Raw genomic sequence first — 25,313 nt, 5'->3', positions numbered from 1 at the left:
TAGAGACAGTGTATCACAACATCCCAAACACTGGACTATAAATTCCTAACATTTACAGAGGAAGTGCTAGAGTGCCTAGTGTAAAGAATAAAATCTTGCAGTAACATTCTGAAATAAGCACTATTAGGTTAATGGAGAAGCTACTTTTGTCTCAAACTTAGTTTTATTCAAAAGGTTAAGAATTATTTGAATACATTTTTTTAAAAGGAAAAAAAAATAAAGCATTTGGGAACATTTCAAAGAAAACCACAGAGCGAAAATATTTAATAGTTAGAAACAAAGTTGGTATTATGATTATAATAAATGTAAACTGTTGGTCTATGTCATTTCAATAAATACTTAAGGAATAATTAGATGTGAAGCTTCCCCCCCCACCCCCACCCCCAATAAATCCAGTAACATGAAAATGCCATTTCTTTTTACTCCACTAGAGGGTAGTCTCTCAAAACTAGGGTTGGAGTCATGAATCTAACCTGTTTTTGACCTGTTGCTAAATTAATCCTCATGTATCATGGTTTTCAACAAAATGTTTCTCTAGTATGCTAATTAAGGTTTTAACCATGCATTTTAAAAAACTGCCATCTATTTGCTCATAGGTGTCCTTGCAGAAATATACACCGTTATGCTTTGGTGTGTTTCTTTTCTAAATTTCAGATAATTCAATGTTTCACATATGTGTACAGAGTATGTTTTTCTGGTAAATATAAGTTCAGAGTTAGCATGTCTAAGAACAAAGAGAAATCATTTTCTTGAGGATTTAAGTTTATTTCAGGAGAAATGCTTTCCCAGAAGAGTAAAACATACACCCTAAACACACATACACCCCCACACATCCCTCCCCGGTCACACACACAAACATCATGGCACATGTGCTCATTCACATGTGGCTGGCAAATTAACTTCATCACATAAGGAGAAGTGACTGAATGTTCACTGGAAACATATATACCCCCTTAATATGCCAATGTACTGAAATATAGAGAAGCAAATATGTGTGTTACTTAAAAAAACAAAAACAAAAAACTGGTCATTCCAGGTAAGAAAAACCATTGCTTAAAAAAAAAAAAAATATTATTGAACAGCAAACGCATATCCTAAATTAAGTAGGACATATAGAAAATCAAATGCCACTCAAAACAGTTTCAAGCTGTTCTTAAATTATACTGCCTCGGTGAACTTCTCAGAGGAGCGGTTGGAGGCTCTGCATCTCTCCCAGGCGCTTTTAATATTTGGGAAATCCTTGTTAGTAATGTGCCCTGCTGTTTTCAGAGAGAAAACACAGTGTCTGAGCGACTGAAAACCCCAAAATGAGGAAACTTGTCAAAAATTCCTCCCCCTCAAAAAAAGGAAGGAAAGAAGGGAGAAAGGAAGGAAGGAAGGAAAGGAGGGAGGGAGGGAATGATACCTAAGAAAACAAGCAAGCCTGTTTCATTTACTTGTATCCTAAGCGGCAGTGTCATAGGACAGACAGGTTGTCTCAGCCAACCAGACGCGAGCAGCTGCGAGTGCCACGTCCCGGCAGTCCGAGGCGATTGGCTCCTCTCTGGGGAGTGGAGGGTGTGCAGTTATTAATGACCGCTGAGCCGGAAGCACCATGTCAGTGTGACAACTGATCGGGCGAACGACGCACCACTAACCACCATGGAAACCAGGAGAAATAAAGCCAGCTCCCAGGGTCTCTCTTCACTGGATTGAAAGGCTCAGCCTGCCGCTGACTGAGAGAAAGAGTTCGGGAGAAAGAAGGAATCCTCGCTGTCGCCTCCCGCCTTCGTTTATATTTTAGAATACAGAGATAAGCTCGCTTGCTTGTGTGAATACCTATAGTACACGTTTGTGTATACTTTGGTACACACACGTATGCACCAATTTCCACCCGGGCAAGAACACAACCATGTGATTACTGCAACTAAGGAATTGAGGAATCCAGCACGCAGGGACACGGAAGGGGGTGTAGCACTGAAACCGCTTTTGCAGGGTAAGTTTGAAATATACATTTCTATTTAAATATGCTCTCTTTCCTGTTCAGTTGATGCTCTTTTTTGTTTTTTTTTAACACTTAAATTCTCTTTTGATGTTCTCTTCTTGTGTGAATTCCAAGAGCAGTTTTCTTTCCATTTCACTTTTGAGACGAAATTCAAATGCAAAAGCCCTCGGGCTCTGTGTATGCCTTGCTGTGTTTGTGGGATTCTCCAGCATGAATTTTACTAGCTTGAACGCCCATCAGAGGATGTGAGTGGGAGAGAAAAAGCAGTGCTGGGGGTTGGAGGGAGTAGAGAAGGAGAGAGAGAGAGAGAGAGAAGGGGACAGCAAGAGAGAAGACCAGAGGAGAAAAGGAGAGGAAGAGAGGGGCTAGGGGATTTTTGCTTTTTCTTCACATTATTTGCAATGAAAAGCAGATCACAAATCCTTCTGCGTTGTGAAACCAACCCCAGAGATGGGGCATTTTTCTCCCTTTTTCACCTAGTGATTGGAGATAAAGGCAAATGCTGCTGTTAAGTCAAGAGTAAAACCACTAAGCAGAGTGGCGAAAAGAGCATATCACAAACAGTTATTGAATTTCTGCCAGGCTACATCTTACGGATCGGGGTAAATGACTTCCCTTTAATAACATCCCCTCACTGGTCGGAAGGGACAGTGCAAATGTCTGCTAATGCAGCTGCCACTGACACACTCTAGGTAAAAGGATCCCATGAACCAGAAGAGTTCGCATCTTCTTTGGTAATTAACAGGATCGCAGCAGGGTGGCTTTAAAGTACATCTCCTGTTTAAGAAGATTGTTTGTTCAAACCAACTGCTATGTTCCCTTTGCTCTTACTCAGCTAGCAGGCTTAATTCACCTCTAATTTATTCATTTTTAACAATATGTCCTTGTTTCCGTGCCTCTTTCGTGAAAGCAAGCTATGAGAATGAGTTGAACCTTCTTCATTTAGTGAAAAGGGGATAATGTGAAAAAAAAAAAAAAAAGGAAGAAATAAGGATTCGCAAAACCTACCCAGAACATACTGTGCCCTCACACTATAAATACTGCTTACACCCTGTATTTCTCTTTAGTTTCAGAAGCAATGCCTTTGAGATAGAATTACTCTCAGTAAACTATGAGCATCCATGCAGGGATGATTCATGGGATATAGTGTGGGTTAATTTATACTTCCAGTCGTGTAAAAGGAAGCCAGCTACTTAGAACATGAGTATGTTCATGGAAACACTCACTACCCCCCTTAACAGATCCTGCAAAGACAGTAAAAGAAACCAAGTATTTACATTTTATCTTCAGGAGCTCTCTCCTTCCTTCTTCTAGTTCAGCTAACCAAATAGTTAATGGAGACTGCTTCTTTTGAACTGCAGATTATTTTTTTCTACCACTGTGATTTCAGAGTTATTATTGGTTTTCTAGTTTATAATATGAGCCAAAAGCAAGAGACAATAACCAGCCACTTAGATCCTGCCGCTTTCCCATAAATGTGTCAAAAAATGAGTCACTTTACAATATGAAACGTAAGAAGTCAATTAATTCCAGTGACCTTTGTAAATGATGACAATAAAGCAGCTCTGACAACATGCCACGGGCTTCGATTTTCCCTCTGTAAAATGAACAAGTTTAAGAAGAGGTTTCCTGCTCAGAGTGAAAAATGAAAGATGCTGAAGAATTAGCTTGAAATATCTGCAGGCTTGCTTGCTCTGCCTCAAATGCCACACGCAATCTATAGAAAAACAAAATGATTTATTACAAAGAGGAAAAGGTGTAGCATTTGCTTTTCTGCTATTCACTAGGAGTGAGTCTTCTGCCACAGAACAGATCTGATATTTTCGAGGCACCTCCTAAGTTCCTAGCCAAGAGAAAAGCCTGAAGCTGACATTCAACCTCCAGATTTCAAACTCCTGTGCGGTGTAGCATTGCAGTATTGATTTCAGTTTATCTCAGACCTTTTCTGGGGAAACTTTCCATACCAAACACACACATTCTTAAATCCTACCCTACCTCTTTTAAAATTACAATCAATGACACCTCAGAACAGTGGATTCACTCTTTAACCTTGGTAAAGCTCACATACATATCTTGTGGATTACGGAGATCAATAATGTGCCCACTTGAGTCTGAGAGATACAATCACTCCAGGCCCCCAGGGTTGTCACTCAATGTGTGCCAGGGAGTTTAGTGATCTGATTGGCATCTACCAATGCCAATTGATGGACATATCAGCACGCCTGGAAGACTAAGCCACAGTCTCCCCACATCATGTAGCTATACCAAAAATAATAGCTTTCTGGCAAGACAAGCATCAAAGGGCCATCTTTTCAGAGTGTTGCTTGTCACAGGCAGCACGCTGAGTTAGAATGCTGATGAGTAGTTGGCATTTTTACCTTTGGTTGTTGTTACTGCTGTTAATGGCTGAAAACACCATGTTATCAGTTTTTTTAAGCCAGCAATTTATGAACCTATGAAAACCATAATCAACTTATAATTCACTAACTGTATTTTATTATTTTTGTTCTTTTTTACACCTACTCTCTCTCTTTTTTTTTTTTGGTCATAAAATAGGTTTAATATTTTACTTTCTTCCCCTCCTCTCTGAATTTTTCCTGGTGCAAATTGCCTTTGTAAAGTGACATTGTGATGTTTACTACAAAATAATTATGTTGAAGAGAAAGGTTTGTAATCTGAGTTACAAACTAACACTTATGTAAATTAAATAGTATTACTTAATTAGCAGCCCTTGAAGATGGTCACAGATGAGATATTTGTTGGGGAATCTGAAGGAGATCATTTAAACGGAAGCCAGTTGCATGCTAAAAAATGAGTCCCTACTTCTAGCTTCAGTGAAGATGCCCCCAAAGAATAATTTAAAATATTGTTGCTCCAGCCAATCTCGACAAACACTGGACACATCTCCAGCCATCTAAATGGGCCATGGAGACCTGGATGTGAAGGTTTAACCACTTAGGTGTCACTCCTTGGTCCCATGCAACTGAATAAAGCAGGTAAACATGAGGCAACAGATCAGCATCTTATCTGCGCTGCCAAAGATAAAACTCTCTGATGCTGGCTACGCAACTAGCACTTAGGAAAGCTTCCCATTGTAGCAACTGAACACAGGTCCCGTGCAGAGCTCAGTGAACACCTCCCTGCCTCTCTCCTGATGAAGTGATGTCTGGTTGGACACCTAGCAAGTAGAATGTGACAGCAATTGTTCCCTTAGCCACAAACTAAAAGGCAATCGAACTTCACATAAAGAAAGTAGGTGGTGCCAGAGGATAAAAGAAGTAACAGGGAGAAATACAAATGTTTTACGTTGATGAGAAGAGTAGAACTAAATCTCGGCAGATGCTGTTTAGAAATTGTTAAGACTGGGGAGCAGAGATGCCAAATGCTCATCTCACACTTTGTGAAGAAATGCAGTGCCCACTGGGCTATCTATTATTATATATTTGCATAATTGTCATATTGCATTTAACTGAGGGCTATTTTTTAAGGTGCCATTCATAAAAGTATATTACACAACCTCGGTGTGGGGAAATGAAGATGGTGAAGAGGTTTTCATGTAATAATAGTACAACCTTCGGTAAAGGCTCTGATATGCTCATTTCACTGGTAAAGAAACTGGGGCCCAAAGGGTTTAACATCTTTACCCCAACACACTCAGCTCTTTATGGCAGTCTAGGACAGAAGCCCTACAGTGATCCCTCCAACAGTCTGCTAAAGGTCTGCCTATTCCCTCTTCTGAAGATAATATTCTTTAAAAGGTAGAAGTAAAGGCTGATAGATATATGCCCCCACCACCCCCCAAAAAAATCCTTAAGTAGATTTTTATCCATATAATCAAGTACTCGTAAAGTTAGAGCAGAGAGTCAACAACAGAAGCAATAACTATTTATCTCAGGCTTCCCTGGTGGCTCAGATGGTAAAGAATCTGCCTGCAATGCAGGAGACCCGGCTTTGATCCCTGGGTCGGGAAGACCCCCCTGGAGAAGGGAATGGCTTCCAGTATTCTTGCCTAGAGAATTCCATGGACAGAGGAGCCTGGCAGGCTACAGCACACGGGGTCGCAAACAGTCGGACATGACTGGGCAACTTCACTTCGTTGAGGCATCTCACAACCAACATTTCAAATTCATAATTTGCCTTTGGGATATAGCCTACTGTATTCTGTAATGAGTCATAAAAATTAGACCCTTGCCCTGGTTTTAAAACATCTTAATAATAATACTGCTATCCTTCACCTATTCAGCTATTGGCCTTCCACTATATAATTCAGAGTTCCCAGGAATTCTGAAGAGACTCTCCAATCCTTTTTCACTGGGTTTAACTGTAATATTTTAAGGCACTTAGAGGTGTCCTCTTTATATGCAGTGTCCATCCTCATGTTTTGTTTCTGCGCCTCACAGAGGAGATGCTCAGAATAGTTATACCTACCTTCGTCTCTCCATCTCCCCCATTCTGCCTTACCTTTCCATTTCCATCGTTAGGGTGAGAACCACTGTAGGCAATGAGCTAGCGCCTTAATTTCACAGTCCTATTTTTTTTCTTCTTAGCAAATTTCTCTTTCACAATGTGCTCTCCAAATTTTGCTAAGATAATAGTAATGAATTGACTTTAAAACTTTGGGGAAGTAAAGGAGAATACAAAAAAACCCCCAGTAATTGTGACTCTTCTAGAGCTATCCTGTACACAGAGTAAATGTCGTTTCTTCCTCCCAACAACCTGCTGGGGGAGTAATGATGATGATCATTTTTCTTGTAAGACTGAAGAATGAAGCTCTGTGAGGTTAAAGACTTCCCACAGTAAGGGAACTAACACGTGGAGGACGTGGGTATCCTGACTCCAGAGATGGTGCAGCACCAATCACAATGCCTGGCTCTGTAAGCTGATCAGTAAATGGTCATTCTCTTTTTTCTAAAATCACACTCTAGCCTAATCCTTTCAAGATTTGTGTCCCTTGCACCATACCACAGTATGGGTGGATAGATCATTGCAATTAAAAATGTGTACTTCTTAATTTAAATCATAGCTAATAATATGCCCAAGATAAATTAAAAAAACACACACATACACACAACCAACCTCTATTCTTGGAGAAAAAGACTGCATGTCTTCTACCTACTCACCCATATGTTTGTCTGACAGCATTAGCACTCTGATAAACAGATACTTGGCAAAGGTCTCAAAAATTGGATAAAATGTGATGAGTAAGTTTTCAGGCATGTTCCAGATTGTTGGAAAATTATGAGCAAAGTCTTCAAAGTCATGTGAAGCACTACCAATGGATAACGTCTATTAGGAAAGCAGCCTGTTTGGCATCTCTTTTCTAGTTAGTCTTGGAGAGAAGATGGCACCCTAAGAACTCAAAATGCCAGTAAATTTATTCAGATTATTCTGAGGGCCCTGAGGGAGATTTTATCCTTCAAAAGTAATGGCATCCTTGGAATAAATGAAAATTCCTAAAACACATGTTCCAAAGGTTATCTTGCCAACCTTTACTTCCAGAAAGTAAAGCATTCCACAAATAATAGCTACTCTGTTTAGGAAGGAGTATAAACATCACCACTTTTTCCCAAGTCTGCATTGAAAAGGCCCATGGACTCCTGAACGACCCACTGAATCAATTAAAGGCTTAGCATCAACAAGAAATATTTTCTCTTTCCAGAGGCCTAAAACCTCTGGGATTTAATTCCCTGAGGAGTGAGAGAGGAGGCAGTTTCCTGACTTGTGCAAATCCATGACTCCAGGAATGGGAGAATGTATTCCCCTGGGATTGAGCCTGCTAATGTGCCATGGCTAAGCAATGGCTTTCAGGAAGTCTCTGGACTCATAACACTTACCAGTGGCAAAAGTAATATTGAGTATTTTGATTCCAGGAAATACTTAAAGAGGCATTGTGGTAGAGAGGACTGGAATGAGCTTTATTATAATGCTCTCTAAAGTTAGGAAATTATATTAGTAAAATGACTATAAAGAAACAAGGGCAAATGTTCCAGCAAATTTATTCCACTGATAAAATTTGACTCATAATATGTTACAGTCTCATCACATTGAAATGTCAAGGCATTTAAATTACATTGTCAGAAATTTACTTTTGTTACAAAACAAAATAAAAACTCAAAAAATGTTAACAGACATGTATTTTCTGAGATACAACTCACATTGGCCTTTATGTCATTAGACTGTTTTTCTCATCGCTCTTTTCATATGCCTGAGACATACCAGTCTTATTGCTGTTTGCTAACAATGTCTCTGGGCTCCATGTTTAATTCTGTTGTCATCAAAAAAATCAGTCAGAAAATCAAAAAATCATCAAAAAATCGGAAACATGAAATAGACAACATATGGAATCATAATGGACTTTTTTGAAATTTCAATAGTGGCAGGAGGTAATTTACATCTAGACAAATGGCATTTTGATTTCCACAAAGACCAAGGGGTTAATGGCCTTATACTCCACATACCTAAGGCACTGAGAATAAAACAATAGAGGAGGCAAAAATGAACCCTAAAGTAGGCTGCAGTGCTGCATCACTGAAAGGAAAATGCAAGAGAATGGAATGAGAAAAACAATGCAACCACTATATCTGAAAAAGAAATATATTCTAAGCACTTATAAAATTGGACACTCTTTTCCTAATAATTATTGAATGAAAAGCATGTAAAATGCCATTATAAGATAGAGCTTAGACTATCCATCCAAGTCAATTCTTCATGTGAATAGGTGAACTGATTCACTTACCAAACATATAAGTTATATTTGTTCTGCTTATTGTAGTTGGTCATCCACACGTTTTTTTACACAGACACTTCAGCTGCTCAAAGAGTGTCATAAAGTGAGTTTCAGCAAACTTTTGAAAATCAATGAGGCATTTGCCAAAGCACCATCTCCTTAACCAGTTACTTTACTTTTAATGAGCAAGCAAATTCCGTGTAAATACCAGTCTCGTTTTTCATTTATACTATGAACTATGTTTGTCACACTCTTCTGCTATTGGACAAAATGGTCAAAGGAATGAAGAATTACATGTTTTATGACCTAAAATACTGTTAGCAGAGACCTTATGAGTTAAAATTGCATTATGTCTCTTTGACAATCGTTACTGGCTAAGGAAATGATCATGATATTAGCAGAACTCATTTATTACACTACACACAGGCATTTTCTGTGCCCAACAATCCTAAACACTTCATGTGCATTTTATCATTTACCCCTCACAATAATCATATCAAACTATTATTATTAATTATTCTAATAGTATTAATCCCACTTTACAACTGAAAGAATAAGACCTGGTGAAGAAAAAGCAACTTGCCTCACTTAATTAAAGACAGTCAGTTTGGCTGTATAGATCATGCCTCTGTACACCAGGCAACTCTGCTTCCTTGTTGGTATTACCTAAATATAACTAGTCTACACCGCCTTCCAGATCTCAGATTCTCTATCCAAATACAGTCTCCCAATTTAGCATTTCACAGAATGCATTCTTCTTATACTAGGATATCATCTATTGGCAGCATTCACTCATATTTTCTTCTTTTATTTGTTTCTGAGAAAAAAGTGATGATTTACTTGGTTGTATCTGAGAATCACTATCCACTTGCTCAACTAAAATGATTTCTACAGTGTGGAGCCAGATTATCTAACTGGCACCTTATGGGCTTACAGTCTTCCTCTGTCACCATTTTTCCATCAAGTGGAATTCAACATGCTTCTTTAACTGAGGTCACCCAGCACAATAACGGACACAAAGGAGAAACACAAAGCTTAGCCCATAAGTCTCAATTTTCATTATTTATAACAAGCCTTGGGGGCTCCAGCTCCAGTCTGTGGATCCTTCCTTTCTTCATGAATTCTCCTTTAAACAAAGAAGGTCAAAAGAGTCTGAACACTACTTCACGGCTAGTATGACCATCAGTTGTCAATGAAATTAGTCCTCCTCATCATCAATAAGCTTCTAGCTCTGTAAAGATAGTTGATGAAAGCTGTAATCCATCTTCCAAACAGAGCATTCTGAGCCAAACCTAAAACTTCAGCAAAACTCTTCTATCCCAGCTCTTTGCAAAACTTCAGTGTTTCTCGCTGAGTGACCTCCTCAAAGAACTATCAGGGGAGTCCTTCAATCTGACTGTCCTACATAGAAAAAGCTGAATGTGAAATTAGGGCCAAATGTTACTGAGGATTCTCCCGATGATAAAGAATAATGTTATGTTGAGAGAGCTCATATTCAGCTGTCTTTTCTTGTCAGAGTCAACTATTTTTAAAAAATTATCATTAGGCAACTGAAAAATGAATTTAAGCTAGAGGTGATAAAAGGTAAAATATCTGTGCATCATGAATAACCTAACACAGGTATGAAATAAAATATTTTTAGAATTTTAAATTAAATTTTTTAATTTTCTTTTCCCTGATATTTCTTACATTCATACATAACGATGAGGAGGAAGAGGAGAAAGGGAGGATGCTGGCCAACAGTTATTCAACATTAAGGTTTTTACATCCCTCATCTCACCTAATATCTCGGCTCCATGAAGGAGCAGAGGCTTAGGATGGGGAAGTATTTGCCCAATTTTCCATTGTACCAGGGTCCTGATTTGAATCCTGAATGTTTGACTCCAAAGCCCACACTTTAAAATCATGCTATTTGCCTCCCATAACATATATAAATTAGAATAAGCATAATATATTTCTCCTTTGGGAAGCATTTTACTTTTCATGCAGAAGCATTCAACAACAGTTTCTTTCTATAGTTGTAATTTTCTCAGCAAAGTTCAGAAAACATATAATAATCAGTCAAACTTCAGTTTTATCACACATCTGACTCAATTAGTATTTCATGAACAATATAATAAGCCCTTATTATAATACAACTAATCTAAAAGAAAATTATTACTTGTAGATTTTCTATTTGAATATTGCCATTAATTTGTGCAATTTCAAAAGTGTAATGAAAAAAATGATTATAGTTGAATTCCAAAAGGACTTGTGAACATCTAAGATCTTTACCATTTTTTAGGGAATGGATATAAGGAACAAAACAAGGGAAGTTTTCCAGGTCATAAATACCTTGCAAACTGACCATGCAGAAAAATGTTTCAACTCTATCCTTCCTCCTTCAATATAGCTCACCAGATTTGAGAACTAGTTGAAACTTATTTATATTTTTCTACATTGTGTACATCCAGGAAAAATGACAAACACTTATAAATTCAAATCTGCTCCACAAAGAATGTTTTCCTATCTAGAATAGTAACTCCTCCTCAACCACCATATCCTGCCCCCTTGAATATAGCTCACCAGATTTGAGAACTATTTGAAAATTCTTTATATTTTTCTACATTTTGTACACCCAGGAAAAATGACAAACACTTATAAATTCAAATCTGCTGCACAAAGAATGTTTTCCTATCTAGAATAGTCACTCCTCCTCAACCACCACATCCTTCCCCCACTCTCCTTCCCACCCAACCCTGAAGGTAGTAGTATATTCAGTTCTTAACTTCACTTAAGCATGAGGTTTTTCTTTTGAGATAATTATGTTTAATTATAAATCAATGTACCACTCTATCTACTTACTTGATAGAGACTTCTATGAATCTTTGAAAGGAAAGATATTCTAAAATAATTTATGATTTAGTCATTCACTTAGACATGCCCCATCATGTCTATATAATCAATGACTAAGGATGCATCCAAAGTCAATGAAAAGAACCTTCAGATAATGATAAGAAATTAGGTACATCATTTATTTGCTGGTATATAATACAACAACTAGAACCACACCTATCTAAATTTTCTCATCTTAACAGGTGTCATTCTATTAAAATTTTACAAGGCATATATTCCAAAAGTATTTTGAAGCATATTGCCTAGATGTAACATATACATTTATTTTTATATTTTGATTCACTTTTAACATTAAAGGAAATTTCAGTAAGGTGTAAATGTGATGATTGACATCAAATTCATAGTGTTTATTTTTAACACAGAATCTTAGAATCTCTAAGAGTGACACCTAATGATTTTTCAAAGTTTCAGAACAAGTGGTTAAAGATTCAGATCTTTTTTCATTGTCCATTTTCTGCCATTTTAATTTTAGGTTTAGAAAAATTGCTTATTATTGATGAACAATTACTTGCTTGACTGTATACAGAATGTGCATGCAGTAGTTATATTGTGTTGTATTTTTCCCAAGAAAAGACCAAGAATAGGGTAGAGCTAGATGAGACAGGGGTTTGATTGACAGGGATATGACTGAGATGGTTAAGTAGACATTCTTTGTTAATATGCCTGTGAGACTGTGGTAAGAATAGTCTCCAGTCTAAAGAGGACCATTACCTATAGTGATTTCTTGGTTCTCAGATGATGTCTATAGGATGGTAGATCAGGTATCCTTAGGAATGTCTACCAGTAATGGACAAAACCCTTTACCCTACATGTTCATGAACTCCCGTTCTCAGATTATATCACATTCTATGTGGAACTTAACTGAGGGGCACCCAGAAGCCACCACTGTCATCACTAATGAATCAATTCTACACTCCCTTTGCATTTACCTTCAAATTCCACTGAAGAATACAAGGAGTCTGACCTGGTATAACAGAATCATGAAATTGAAAGAGATTTTAACAGATATTAAGTCACTTGCTCAAAGTGACCTCACTACTTGAAAACATAACTGGAACCAGAAGCCAGGTGATTCAGTCCTTGCCTAGCAGTTATTTCACAGCACATTGACTGTGATGGCAGAGCTTCAAAAAGACTGGACCATATGCTCCCATCAAATCATTCCTTTTCTTAAGCACCATTATGACCGAAAGTTCCCAAACTCAACCTTGTAGAGAAACCCAGCAGATTCTTCCCTGGGAAGGGCCCATATTTGTACAACTCTTTGCTGCTGAAGGCTGGCAGAGGCCCAATATGCCATCATACAGTCACTCCTCAAGACGCCTCTTTAGATTGACATTTTACTGACATTAATGTGTTGCTGCTGCTCTGCATCAAGCATGTTAATTACTTGGAACCCAGATTTTGAATTTGTGCTCTAAAGTGGTTTCAGCTGAAGAGTTGTTTGTTTCATTTTTAAATCAAATGAGAGAGAGAAATTATTAAATGGAAAGTCACAAATTAAAAAAATGGCAACCACACAAAAACAAAGTTTCATAATATCCAAAATGGAAATAGAATGATACAGTTCTTTGTGTTATTTTATTGGAAATGTCTACACCTCTTGGATATTCCATCCCAAATTTAAAAGCCTCTAGGTCATTCTGTCCTAATCCTCTTTGCTGGGAACCTAAGAAGCTTTATAACATACAAAATAATTACAGTCTTTGAAATGACAAATCTCATTTTAAACTTTTTTTTTTAACTTTTTGTAAAAATCCTGTCATAGGTTTTCTTCCAAAAGAATGCATAGTATCAAATAATGAGTACTCAAGGCCCTGAGTTGCTAAATTAAACTGTTTAAATTGCTGATAATAACATGAACTTCTTTTAAAGAAGAGTGTCCATTTATCAAAATGACTTCAGATATAGTTTTTATTTTCTCTCATTTGAAAAATCCTTCTTATAAGTACTAATGAATGACATTTAAGTTACATTTTAACAATCTCTTTAAGATTTATTTCCCCCCAAGTGTAACCATATCTTAAGAAGTGACAGCTGTCTTATCCCATCATCTCAAAAAAGTTATGCTAGCATTTTTGCAGATTTATATTTAACCACTGTACTTCTAGCACTCTATCAATTTCAATGCCAACTTAATACAAGCATTTAGGCACATGCGTATATCCTTGCATACACACCAACACTGGACTTTTTCTTAACATCTGTCAACTGTTAATAGTTTTTACCAGTGTCTAGCCCTGTTTATTTGTACCTGGTTTCTAATAATTTTTCTTCTTCTAAGACATGCCATAGAACTGAGGTAACAAATACTGTGTTGAATTTTAAGAGTTATTCTCACAGAGATAAAAAACAAACAAACAAACTATAAGGCAAGTAAAATCTATAACCTCTAATGCAAATCAGCCAAATGTCATTCAAGTAGCTCTGTTTTGCTCTGCTACTTCTATTCTAACATCGCCACCTCCAAACTAAATTTAAGTTACAACAAATTCTAAATTAATTTGACCATTATTTTGAGTATTATTGGACTTCCCAGGTAACATTCGTGGTAAAGAACCCTCCAGCCAGTGCGGGCGACGTAATAGACATGGGTACCAACCCTGAGTCCAGAAGATCCCCTGGAGGAGGGTGTACCAACCCACCCCAGTATTCTTGCCTGGAGAATCCATGGACAGAGGAGCCTGGCAGGCTATAGTCCATAGGGTCACAAAGAGTCGTACATGACTGAAGCAATTTAGCATGTGTACATGACTTATTAATTTGGTACTAGTAATATTTAGTAATTACTTTGTTTCCCAAGCAGTTAATACAAACATTTTTAACTAAGAACTTTCAATGCATCATTGTATTTTCATACCATCCCTCTGAGGCAGGTACTATTGTACTTGTGTTTCTGCCTAGTTGCTCAGTTTGTGTCCGACTCTTTGCAACCCTTTGGACTGTAGCCTGCCTGCCAGTCTCCTCCATCCATGGAATTTTTCAAGCAAGAATACTGGAGTGTGTTGCCATTCCCTCCTCCAGAGGATCTTCCTGACCCAGGGATTAAACCTGTGTCTTCCCTGTCTCATACATTGCAGGTGGATTCTTTACCCATTAAGCCATTAGGGAAGCCTATAGGTACTATTGTCAACCACCGTTTATACAGATGAGAAATCAATGACAGAGGAAGAAGAAGAACCAGAGCCCATGTCTGATCCTTTAGTCACTAGGCTGGCTCTAAGGAACATAGCTGAGAGTGCCAGAGACAGAGAATATGATAAAGCATTTGCACTGGCTGCTTAAGAAGTATTGGGGAGGGACTTCCCTGGAGGCCCAGTGGTTAAGATTTCATCTCCCAGTGCAGGGTGTGTGAGTTTGATCCCTGTTTGGGGAGCTAAGATCCAACATGCCTTGAGGTCAAAAAACCAAAACATGTAACAGAAGCAATATTGTAACAAATTCAATAAGGACTTTTAAAATGTTCCATATCAAAAAAAAAAAAAAAGAAGAAGTAGTAGTAGTAGTATTGGGGTTAAATGTGGGGCAAAGTAGGAAAAATAAAAAGTTACATGCCTGTAATATGGGTTTGGGGGAAAGGCAACAATTTCACTCTCACTTCCCAAGTGTAACACTACTCGTATCTCTGGGTTTGGGCCTATATTCAAGCAACCACTCGGAAAGCCAAACTTGCTAGAAAAATGTCTCCCGCTGTTGAAGAATTCCTTCTTTCCTTCCTTCATGCATGCGCATACACACCTCCGTTTTTCACAGCTTCAGCTAGTTTTGTAGAGGGGAAATGATGAAACCCCAGGTAGGGATGAAACAGTGGTCCTACAATTGTCTTTCTCTCCCTCTGCGCCGTGCTTTCCCATAGATGTACAGTGCTTTAAGCCACAATTCAAAATTATTCTAGACAATAAAACAATGTCTGCTGCCATCTACTTTAGATTTACCAAATGCCATCTTTAGTTCTAGAAATGTTTTCACATCTGCTGCTAATGTTCCAAGTTTATACATTTTCATGTATCCTTATGCTGTCAGTGTAGTAAGGAACACCATCACTTCAATTGCTGCTGATAGCAGTTTTAAAAGGAAGGAGGGGATATTATAAGTCACACTACTCTGTCTGGTTGCCAGCAATTGTTTAAAATAGTGCTAAACATCAGAAATGTCTCATCATAAATCCCCCCACCTAGTCTTTTCAGGCTGTGGCTCTTTGGAACAAATGCTAAAGATTATTAAATGTGGGAGAAAGGAAGATTGTTGTAAGGAACAGAAAAGGAACAGAAAAGGTGAAGGACTTGCCAACAGGCAGCAAGGGAAAAGATACACGTGTATCCCAACAAGTTGTAAGCTGCACTACCTATCAAATTACTATCAAATTAAAAACTGTGCACACAAATACCCAGGCTCTCATTCCATTGGAAGCAGAGGCAAACTGTCCTTGGGATGAGAGGATCATGACTTCTGGAATATTGGGGAAGAAAGTAAAGGCAAGCAGAGGGAAGGGAAGAGCCTTATACACAAGAAAGGACAAAAGATAAAAGGAAGGAAGAGGAAGTACAATAGCTATTAGAAATGAGTTGGACCCAAAATGTGGGCCTACTTGCCAGGATACAGAGAGCAAAAGCAGGGCCTTACACTTCCAACAGTTCCAGCCTAAAGCAGTTGTTTCCACAGCAAAGGATTCATGGAGACAAAAGCACACCCATCTCTGTAGACTGAAATTATGGATTTCCAAGTAAAAGAGTCACAACGGCTTTTAAAATGCCCTATAAAAATTAATTTGACTCTTCTCCATGAGATAAACCAAAGAATTCATGGGTCAATATGCTGAAAAATGGCACAACTGATGTCAAATAACTTTCATTTTTCAATAGCAGCCTTCTATAATTCTGCCATCTAGGTATTCCAGTTAACATTATATATGAAACTCAGAAATTATGCAGCGAAAGAATAGAATACTAATTCCTGACAGCATGTGGAAAGGAACAGATGAGAACAAAACACCACAAAAGTTTATAAATTGACCAAATAAGACCACATATGTTACCATCTTCTATGAGAAGAGAGATTTATTGACTGACAATTTACATCTGGTTTGCTCCCGTATTCTGCAAATCACAAAAATGGGTTGCTGTGGCAACTGCCATGTGCTATTTAGCTTGTTGAGAAGGAAGAGAGAGAAGAAAAAAAAACCCTCCAAGTACCTTCTAAAACACAAATACAGCATGAATTTTTATTGTTCCTTGCACCCCAAGAGAACAAATCTCCTGACAGAAGTTCTGTTGTTTCATAATTTAAAAAATGGGTTTGCTTTCTGTTGTTTGCAATTTTATTATATATACTACCAATTTATGCAAATGGGAAAGAAAAAAAATCCACTGATATATAAAAGAGATGGATACAGATTGCCTGAGTCACAGGAATGTGATCAGGCCATTGTCTTTTATAGCATCCCCACTTTTATCATTGACAGCTCTTTTAGCCAATTTGACTCTATTGATGTATCAAATCTATGGATGATACCCCAAGGAATACACTGAGAGCTCAATACTTAAAGCATCAGCAAGGACAGGCTTATTTTTCTGGACTGAAAACAAAGGCAAGATACAAATAGGAGATGATTAATTTTCTCAGAAGCATATTCTTAACCTCACAGGAACACAAATCAGGCCCTGTTCACAGGAGGCTGTGCAGGACCCCAGAACACATCACGTTACCCACATCTGTGCACGCAGGAGAAAGCAAATTAACATCTCCACTCTGAATACAATGAGAACACTCATCCATTACTTACATACTTACTTCTCCACTTAGACCTAAAAGCATGGACACAATCTGTAGATCCATTAAGGTCTTGAAAATAAAAACTTGAGTTGTTGTCCTTATTCATTGGCAAGTCTGGTAACTTTTTAAACTCCTGATGTTGTTCAGACTGGGAAAGTCAACTTTTTTTTTTTTTTTTGAAACAATAAAGCTCAATTATCAGTCTCAGAACAATCCAAGTTTCTGGAAGTTCACTGATTTTCAGAATGTTCTTTTAGAAAAATGGCCCACTTAAAAAGCAAATAAACAAAACAAAATGGATATGTCCTCTATCACAACCATGACTGCCATGTGAAAACCCTCTCTGAGGTTTTTCACCACCCAAGTCTCAAGTTAAGGGCTGATTATTATAAGGCAGGGACTTAAATAGGGCAAGAATGGGTGAGGTATGGCTGCTACAAGATAGCAGTGATGTATAATATAAATAACAAGATGACAGGACTAAAGTTTCAGTGTGTGAAAACACTATATATCCAGGATGCAGATAGCAAGTGTCCCTTCCAGGCCTTGGAGGCAAAAGTTCCTAACTGTACAGACGTGTCTTCTGTTGCTCCAGTTATTCATACAGAAGATTAAATGAAGTGAACTCACAAACAGATTTTTTTTTTTCACTTTTCCTTCGGCAACAATAGAGAACGATCAATTTAAAAATAATTGGAGAAATTTGTGTTTTGTTCATAAGAGAAAAGGAGAACATTTATTCAACAGTACCACATAGAATCATTTGCTTAATAGCATTTCTAATACGTTATGCATTTATTCAATCTACTTCTTACTATATTAGAATGCAAAAACAATTACTCTGGATGTAAATCCTAGAAAAACAATCAAATTTTCTATTAAATCAGAGAAGAGACAGCTAAGCTGCAATGTGAGTTGCAGAAGCTCATGAATAGACAATACTTAGAGTTTCTCTCCAGAGAAGGCAATGGCAGCCCACTCCAGTACTCTTGCCTGGAAAATCCCATGGATGGAGGAGCCTGGTAGGCTGCAGTCCATGGGGTCGCTAAGAGTCGGACATGACTGACTTTCACTTTTCACTTTCATGCATTGGAGAAGGAAATGGCAACCCACTCCAGTGTTCTTGCCTGGAGAATCCCAGGGACAGGGGTTGCCGTCTATGGAATCGCACAGAGTCGAACACGACTGAAGCGACTTAGCAGCAGCAGCAGCAGAGTTTCTTTCACTAGAAAGTGAAAAAGGAGAGTGGCAGAGACCCAGATTCTCTCCCATCTTTCCTTCCTTCTCTCTCTCTTGTCCTTCTCCCCTTCTCTTCCTTTCTTTCTTCTTGGACTCAGATTAAGGAGTCTTTATTTAAAGTCTAATAATTTAAATTATGTAGGCATATAAAACGTATTATAACACCTTATAATACCAACCCCAGAGCAGATAGAAACTTCCTTTCACATTCTATTGTAAACAGTTTATATTCAACTGAACAGTCACAGGGGAATATGGGCAGTTTCAACCTTCTAGGTCCTTTGTTACACACAAAGCAGTCCTTGGTTTGCTCTTTGTATACTTACATTACAGCCATTTCTGTTCATTAAAAACTCAGAATAAGCATGTTTAAGAAAAGGCAACTGAACATGAAGCAAAGAATAAAATGAATTTGTCCAAGTAAAACAAGCATTGTGCATTTTACTTTATTTGAAAGGAATTTCTAAAACCCACATGCTTTTAATTGGGGCTCTACTGAAGTAATCATCTCAGATATGAGATTCAATAAATGTGCTTATGCTCTGATTAAATGTCAAAGCCATAGATTTGTTATTTCAGATACAGTGAGCAATAATTTTGTTGGATAATAATGAACTTCCAAAGATTTATTTGCAACACTCGCTGTCCATTTCAAAGCTCTGAGTTATAATATAGAGTAATATATATATATATATATATATAAATAATATTATAGAATCTAGTAATACAGAGCTGACATTTAAGTAAATTTTACTCATTTTAACACGCACTGCATGGATTCTGTGTACTTCTGCTGAAAAATTGGTACTGACAATCTTTGCCCAGTCTTGACTAACAGCAGATATTGTTATGGTTTATATCAACATTTTTCTCTGGGTGTATATGAATCTTTACAACAAGGGTGTTTTTATGCCCCAAAGTATTTAGGGAAATCCATTATTTTCTGTAAGTAACATTATTCCAGCTCAGATTCTTTACTCCAATCTAGACTTCACTAAAAATGCCAACTTATCAGATTGTTGCTGTAATGAACACTTCCCATTTGATCATTATCAGTTGGCCATGAGTAAGGTGGGCCAGCCCCTTCAAACCAGTTTTGGATAAGAGTTCTCAATACCATCTTAATGTTTATTATTATCCTTTTTATTGCCATTATAGCATTTTATATTTTTTAAAGTCTGTGACAACTCAAGATATTAGGAACATATTATGACCAAATTCACATAGCTTTCTACATTTGTCATGTTAAAAATGCCACAAAATTTCAGAAAATAAAATATCTACCTTACACCCTCACTATACTATACTACTACTATAGACATGACCTATAAAAATCAACTGGAAACAATATATCTTAAGTGAAAAGGTATGTTCATAAAACACTACTGTCATTAATTCTCTCCAGACAGATTTATTCAACATACTATTATGAGGATGAAGACTGGATTAGAGGCACTGATAAGACTGAAGTAATCTGTATTTAACTATACTTTTACACCTGCTACTATTTATAAGTGACTTTTGCTAGTTTCCTGGAAAGTGAAAGTGTTAGTTGTTCAGTCATGTCCAACTCTTTGTCATCCCATGGACTGTAGCCCACTAGGCTCCTCTGTCCATGGAATTCTCCAGGCAAGAATACTGGAGAGGGTATCCATTCCCTTCTCCAGGATACCTCCCCTACCTGGGGATCAAACCCCAATCTCCTGCATTGCAGGCAGATTCTTTACCATCTGAGCCACCAGAGGACAGTTTCCATAGTTGCCCAAATTACAAACACATACATATTTATTTCTCAGTTTGCCAATTTTATGTTATCACTCAATACTCCATTCATAGAAGCTGTTGTCAGGAACCCAGCATTCATCAGCAAAACCAAGGTCACAAATGAGTGTCTTATATAGTAAATATGTCTTATAATGCTATTTTGGGAATTTACAGTTTAAATCAACTGATATTCATTCATTCATTCTTTTGGTAATTTCTTAACTAGCTAGGCACTATTCTATCAAGACATTAGAGACATAGCTTGTACAAAACAGGAACTGCTTTAATAAAGCTAACTTTCTAGTTGGAGGTGGTGGGAAACAGGCAATAAACAAAAAGTAAATAAACAGTTTCTAGTAGTCTTGAATGCTATATAAAGAAAACAAAACAAGGACAGTGATTTGAAGCAGTACTTTGTTAAGGTGGTCTATAAACAAGGTATCACCAAATGGGATAATTAAAAGCCAAATTAAAGAACAAATGTCTAAAATGCCTAAAATAATTTCAGTACAATATAACATGTTCATTGCCAACTACATAATGAGCCATTAACTTTTCCTTCATAAGTTTTAAAAAGGAATATCATTTAATTTTATTGTACAAAAGGTGGCTCAGACAGTAAAGAATCTGCCTACAATTCAGGATACCTGGGTTCAATCCCTGGAGTGGGGAGATCCCCTGGAGAAGGGAATGACAACCCACTCCAGTATTCTTGCCTAGAGAATTCCATGGATAGAGCCTGGTGGGCTACAGCCCACAGGGTTGCAAAGAGGTAGACACAACCGAGTGACTAACACACACACACATCATTTAATTTTATTGTACAAAAAGGAATATTCAGCTTTGTGTATGCTGAGGAAGTGAGTAAGACATAGGTATAGTAGACTAGAAAGTATTTCATTAACAACTAACAAAGGGGCCAATCAAGTACCAGTGTATCTACAACACAAAGCTTTATACAGCACAGACTAACAGAAAGATGACTGATGATGAAGTCAGGGATCTGAGATCAAGCTCAGGAGCCATAACTTAACCAGCCCTTTCACTTACACCAACTCACTAAGTCTCTCTGAACCTCATTTCATTACCTCTTCAACAGGTATAACAACACATGCTAATGGGATTATTCTGGGAATATATATATATATATGAAACTGAATTTAGCATGTTATGACTCCTACTACTTCCATTGCTTTTGTTATTTATTCCTACTGTTATATGATAGAAAACAAAATCTTTATGGAGATGACCAAGATCTTTAGGAAATTTTATGATCTTTAACTCCATATTTTTCATCATCCTCACACAGTTTAATTATTCTCATACACTGAGGACAACTTTCATTCACTGAAACAAAACTATACCTTCCAAGAAAACCTACACAACACCAGGAGTAATGGAAAAGATATATCTTACTAAATAGCATTATATATTACAATTTTAAGAATTCACACACACACAAATAAGCCTATTTGAAATTTAGATCTTAAATTCCAATTGCCTACTGGTTTAATGCAAACTTTATTACATGGCTATACTTCTGAAAACATCTAAAATGTAGGCATGATATGAAAAATATAAGTATACAAATAATAGAAAAAGACTTTTAAGCTTCAAAGAAAGTTTCTCCTTAACATCAAATTAATATTGAATAATTCTTGACTTAACAGTGTGAAATATTCCTGCAATACAAAGTAATGGTAAATTAACTTCCCTTCACAAAATAATTTTTTTGGGCACAAAGTGTTAGTTGCTCAGTTGTGTCCGACTCTTTGTCACCCCTTGGACCATAGCCCATCAGGCTCCTCTGTCCATGGAATTCTCCAGGCAAGAATACTGGAGTGGGTTGCTATTTCCTTCTCCGAGGGATCCTCCCAACCCAGGTACCCCACATTGCAGGCAGGTTTTTTACTATCTGAGTTTGGGTACAAGAGAACAGTAAATTTTAGTCAATGTCCCGGATCAAATTTAAAAGATTTTGAATCACCCAAATGTGTGAAGGGAAATTGTTCTTCTCCTAACTCAAATCCAGTAATCAAAAATATATAAAAACATTAAATTCTACCCTGTGAAGCTATTGTAAAATGATATAAAACTATTTGCTTTTCCAAGCCTAAAATGATAGTTTGAAATGTATTCCTGTATTTTCTGTAGAGAGTTTATTACTAAAAAATTCTCCCAAACATGAGATTTGTTACCTAGCTTTTCACCTAATCCACATATGAGATGAATACCAGGCTTTTAAGTGTAAAGTGGAGAAAAATTTACAACCTTGTTTTGAAAGAATCCTTTCTCTCAATTAAGATTTAGAATCATTTCCATGACTAGATCTCCAGCCAAAGTGGAACCTCAAAAAAATATGCTTAAGTTGGCATACTGCCCAAGCTCTTCTCGAGGTAACTGTTGTAAAAAGAAGTCATGTTAGCAAGAGCCTATGCTGCCTGTTAACATAAAGTTAAAATTTGCAAGTATTACAAGTTGTACTACTTTCCCTTTCAAAGAAATGGCCATTTGCTCTTTTTTACTTCCTCTGTTAACTTTGACCCTTTCTACTCCCCACTTAAAGGCAACACAAATTCTTTTTTTATGTCACTGTTTTTGGGCATCTCGTATACCCCAAATGTTCACTACCCAAATGTAGTCTAGTCCTTATATGGTATAGTCATTGAATATTACTAGAAACGTATTCAAGTAGCAACCAGTGAAATCACTCAGTCATGTCCAACTCTTTGCAATCCCATGAACTCTAGCCTACCAGGCTCCTCCATCCATGGAAGTTTCCAAGCAAGAGTACTGGAGTGGGTTGCTATTTCCTTCTCCAGAGGATATTCCCAACCCAGGGATCCAACCCAAGTCTCCCACATTGCAGGCAGATGCTTTACCGTCTGAGCTATTCAAGTAGAATTCATCATAAAGTCTATTATGAGCAGGTAGAATATGAATCAAATTGTGTCCCCTTTGTCAATAATAATTTTAAATGAATTCAAGGAGGTTTTAGGCAACCAAATTTTGCAGGATTGTTTACTGAAGGTAGTCCACAAAATTAATTCCAAACAAAGAGCAATTGGGAGGCTCCTGGAAAGTTCAGTAGCTATAAGTTAAGTGACAGGAAGAAGAAAATTCAAAGCTTTAAGGTGCATACGGCACTTTTTATTTCCACAAATGAGGTAGATAATAAAACTTCATTGACTTTGGGTGCATTGAGAACTAGCCTTGGCTGCCCCTTCAGATTTTCTCAAGGTTACCACCAGATCATCTCACAGTGATCATCTGTCAACACAAGTGTTAGAGAAGGAGCCCATGACCTGTCAGTAACAAGCTTCTTCTTACTGAAAGATGCACGAAGATGCGCACAGGAGTGAAAACTACCCCTGTTCCTTGTTTAGATGGATATTTTTGAAACTCGAAAGCAAAATTCAGAAAAGTTTTCTCAAGCTTTCAATTGACTTTGTATTCTTGCTGTATTTAAACATCTTTCTTCTAGCCCCCGGGCTCAAAGAGAGCACTGCTGTCTTAAGCAGTCTGACAAGAGTATGAGGGGAAAATCACAGAGCATGAGGGAAATCAGACACACTTTTCAAATGAAAATGGACAAGCAATTCCACGTTCATTATAAGGAACTAATAATACAGACCCTATCTGTATTATCGGCTTCCTCAGATGCAGTAACAGAGCATCATTCATCACTAACCTCAGTGGCAGATGAGCACTGCCTCACGGTACACCTGAGATGTGGTGCTATGACTCAACCCCTTGTTTACTGCATTTGAAGAAATTGTTTGACCACAGGAGCCCATTTTGTGTCAATTCCTTTCAAAGCGTGTTTTATTTTCACAATTCATAGCAAAAACACAAAACACTGATACTCATGCTGTTTTGTTTAATAGCAATGAAAACATTTTTTTTCATAATTATATGCAGAAGAGAAGCTGAACTATCCAGAGACCCTGCACTCTTGAGTTCTCATCAGAGGAACATCCCTTTCTGAAATGTAATTTTCGGTTTTCTGTAATAATATTGCCACTGAACTATTCTTCATTCTCCATCTACAGTACATCATTGGACTCTTGTTCAGAGCCTTCCTTATCTTCTTCACAAACCAATGACTTTCTGTTCTGCCAAAGTGAGCTAATGAAAGAACACAAACATGATGAAAATCTTTTTCCTGTCATCCTTTTATGGCATGTCTCTGCTTCAAACACCCCCCTGAGATCAGTATGAAAGCATTTACTTGTACTTGTAGCAATCAATATATAATACACTTTTTTTCCTTTTCTGTTTTTTGGTGGGGGTGTTTTATATGCCTGTCATGGCCTCCCATGTTTAAGACCCTAGGGAGAGCAGTGCTTGTGATCAGAAAGCTCTAGGCAGCATGCATGCACCTTGTCCATAGAATCAACTCAAGCTGGAATCACTCTTTTTCTTTTAACTACACCAGGGAGGTGGACAGTCCTCAGATGACTCACCTAATGGAAACTTCAAAGACTTAGTTTAGGGTATATGACTGGCTTCTAATGAAGAAGAAAATGTTTAAAAAATTGTTTGAATTACCTGAAAATTACCCCAAATATTTTTATCTGAAATGGAGGGAAACAAAGTAGGTCTACATGAAACCTTTTCCAAACCATTGTACTGCAATGCACCACCTAAGCATTTCTCATGTCATACACTCAGAGGAGTTTGCTAGAGAGGCTGTCTCTAAATGTAGCTGGGAATGCCTCAGAAGACAAAAGGATGGCATCATTTACAAATCATCCCACACCCTAGCTTCTCAAATAAACTGGAACTGGACAATAACAACAAGTTTTCAGAAAACAAAAGCATCAAGGGAAAAAGGAAAGCTTATCTAGGCAGACTTGTCCTCTCCACCCGTGTGAAAATTTTCAAATATAAATTGATGCCTAACTAAATCAATCACCCAAAACATCTACT

General features: G+C 37.4%; 2 protein-coding genes across 4 annotated transcripts in view; one reads left to right on the top strand and one right to left on the bottom strand.

Annotated features, from left to right (window-relative positions):
• Positions 1-25,313, bottom strand: part of IMMP2L (inner mitochondrial membrane peptidase subunit 2) — a 921,351-nt gene that overhangs the window by 442,236 nt on the left and 453,802 nt on the right. The gene's annotated exons all lie outside the window — the stretch shown is intronic.
• LRRN3 (leucine rich repeat neuronal 3) overlaps positions 1,596-25,313 on the top strand; it is a 38,898-nt gene continuing 15,180 nt past the window's right edge. Inside the window, exon 1 of the mRNA XM_043463174.1 lies at positions 1,596-1,975. The gene's annotated coding sequence lies outside the window, so the exon portion shown is untranslated. The remainder of the gene's footprint in view (positions 1,976-25,313) is intronic.

Source organism: Cervus canadensis, chromosome 3, assembly GCF_019320065.1.
Source record: "Cervus canadensis isolate Bull #8, Minnesota chromosome 3, ASM1932006v1, whole genome shotgun sequence".
NCBI classification, from domain to species: Eukaryota; Metazoa; Chordata; class Mammalia; order Artiodactyla; family Cervidae; genus Cervus; species Cervus canadensis.
This window is presented reverse-complemented; position numbering and strand designations above follow the sequence as displayed.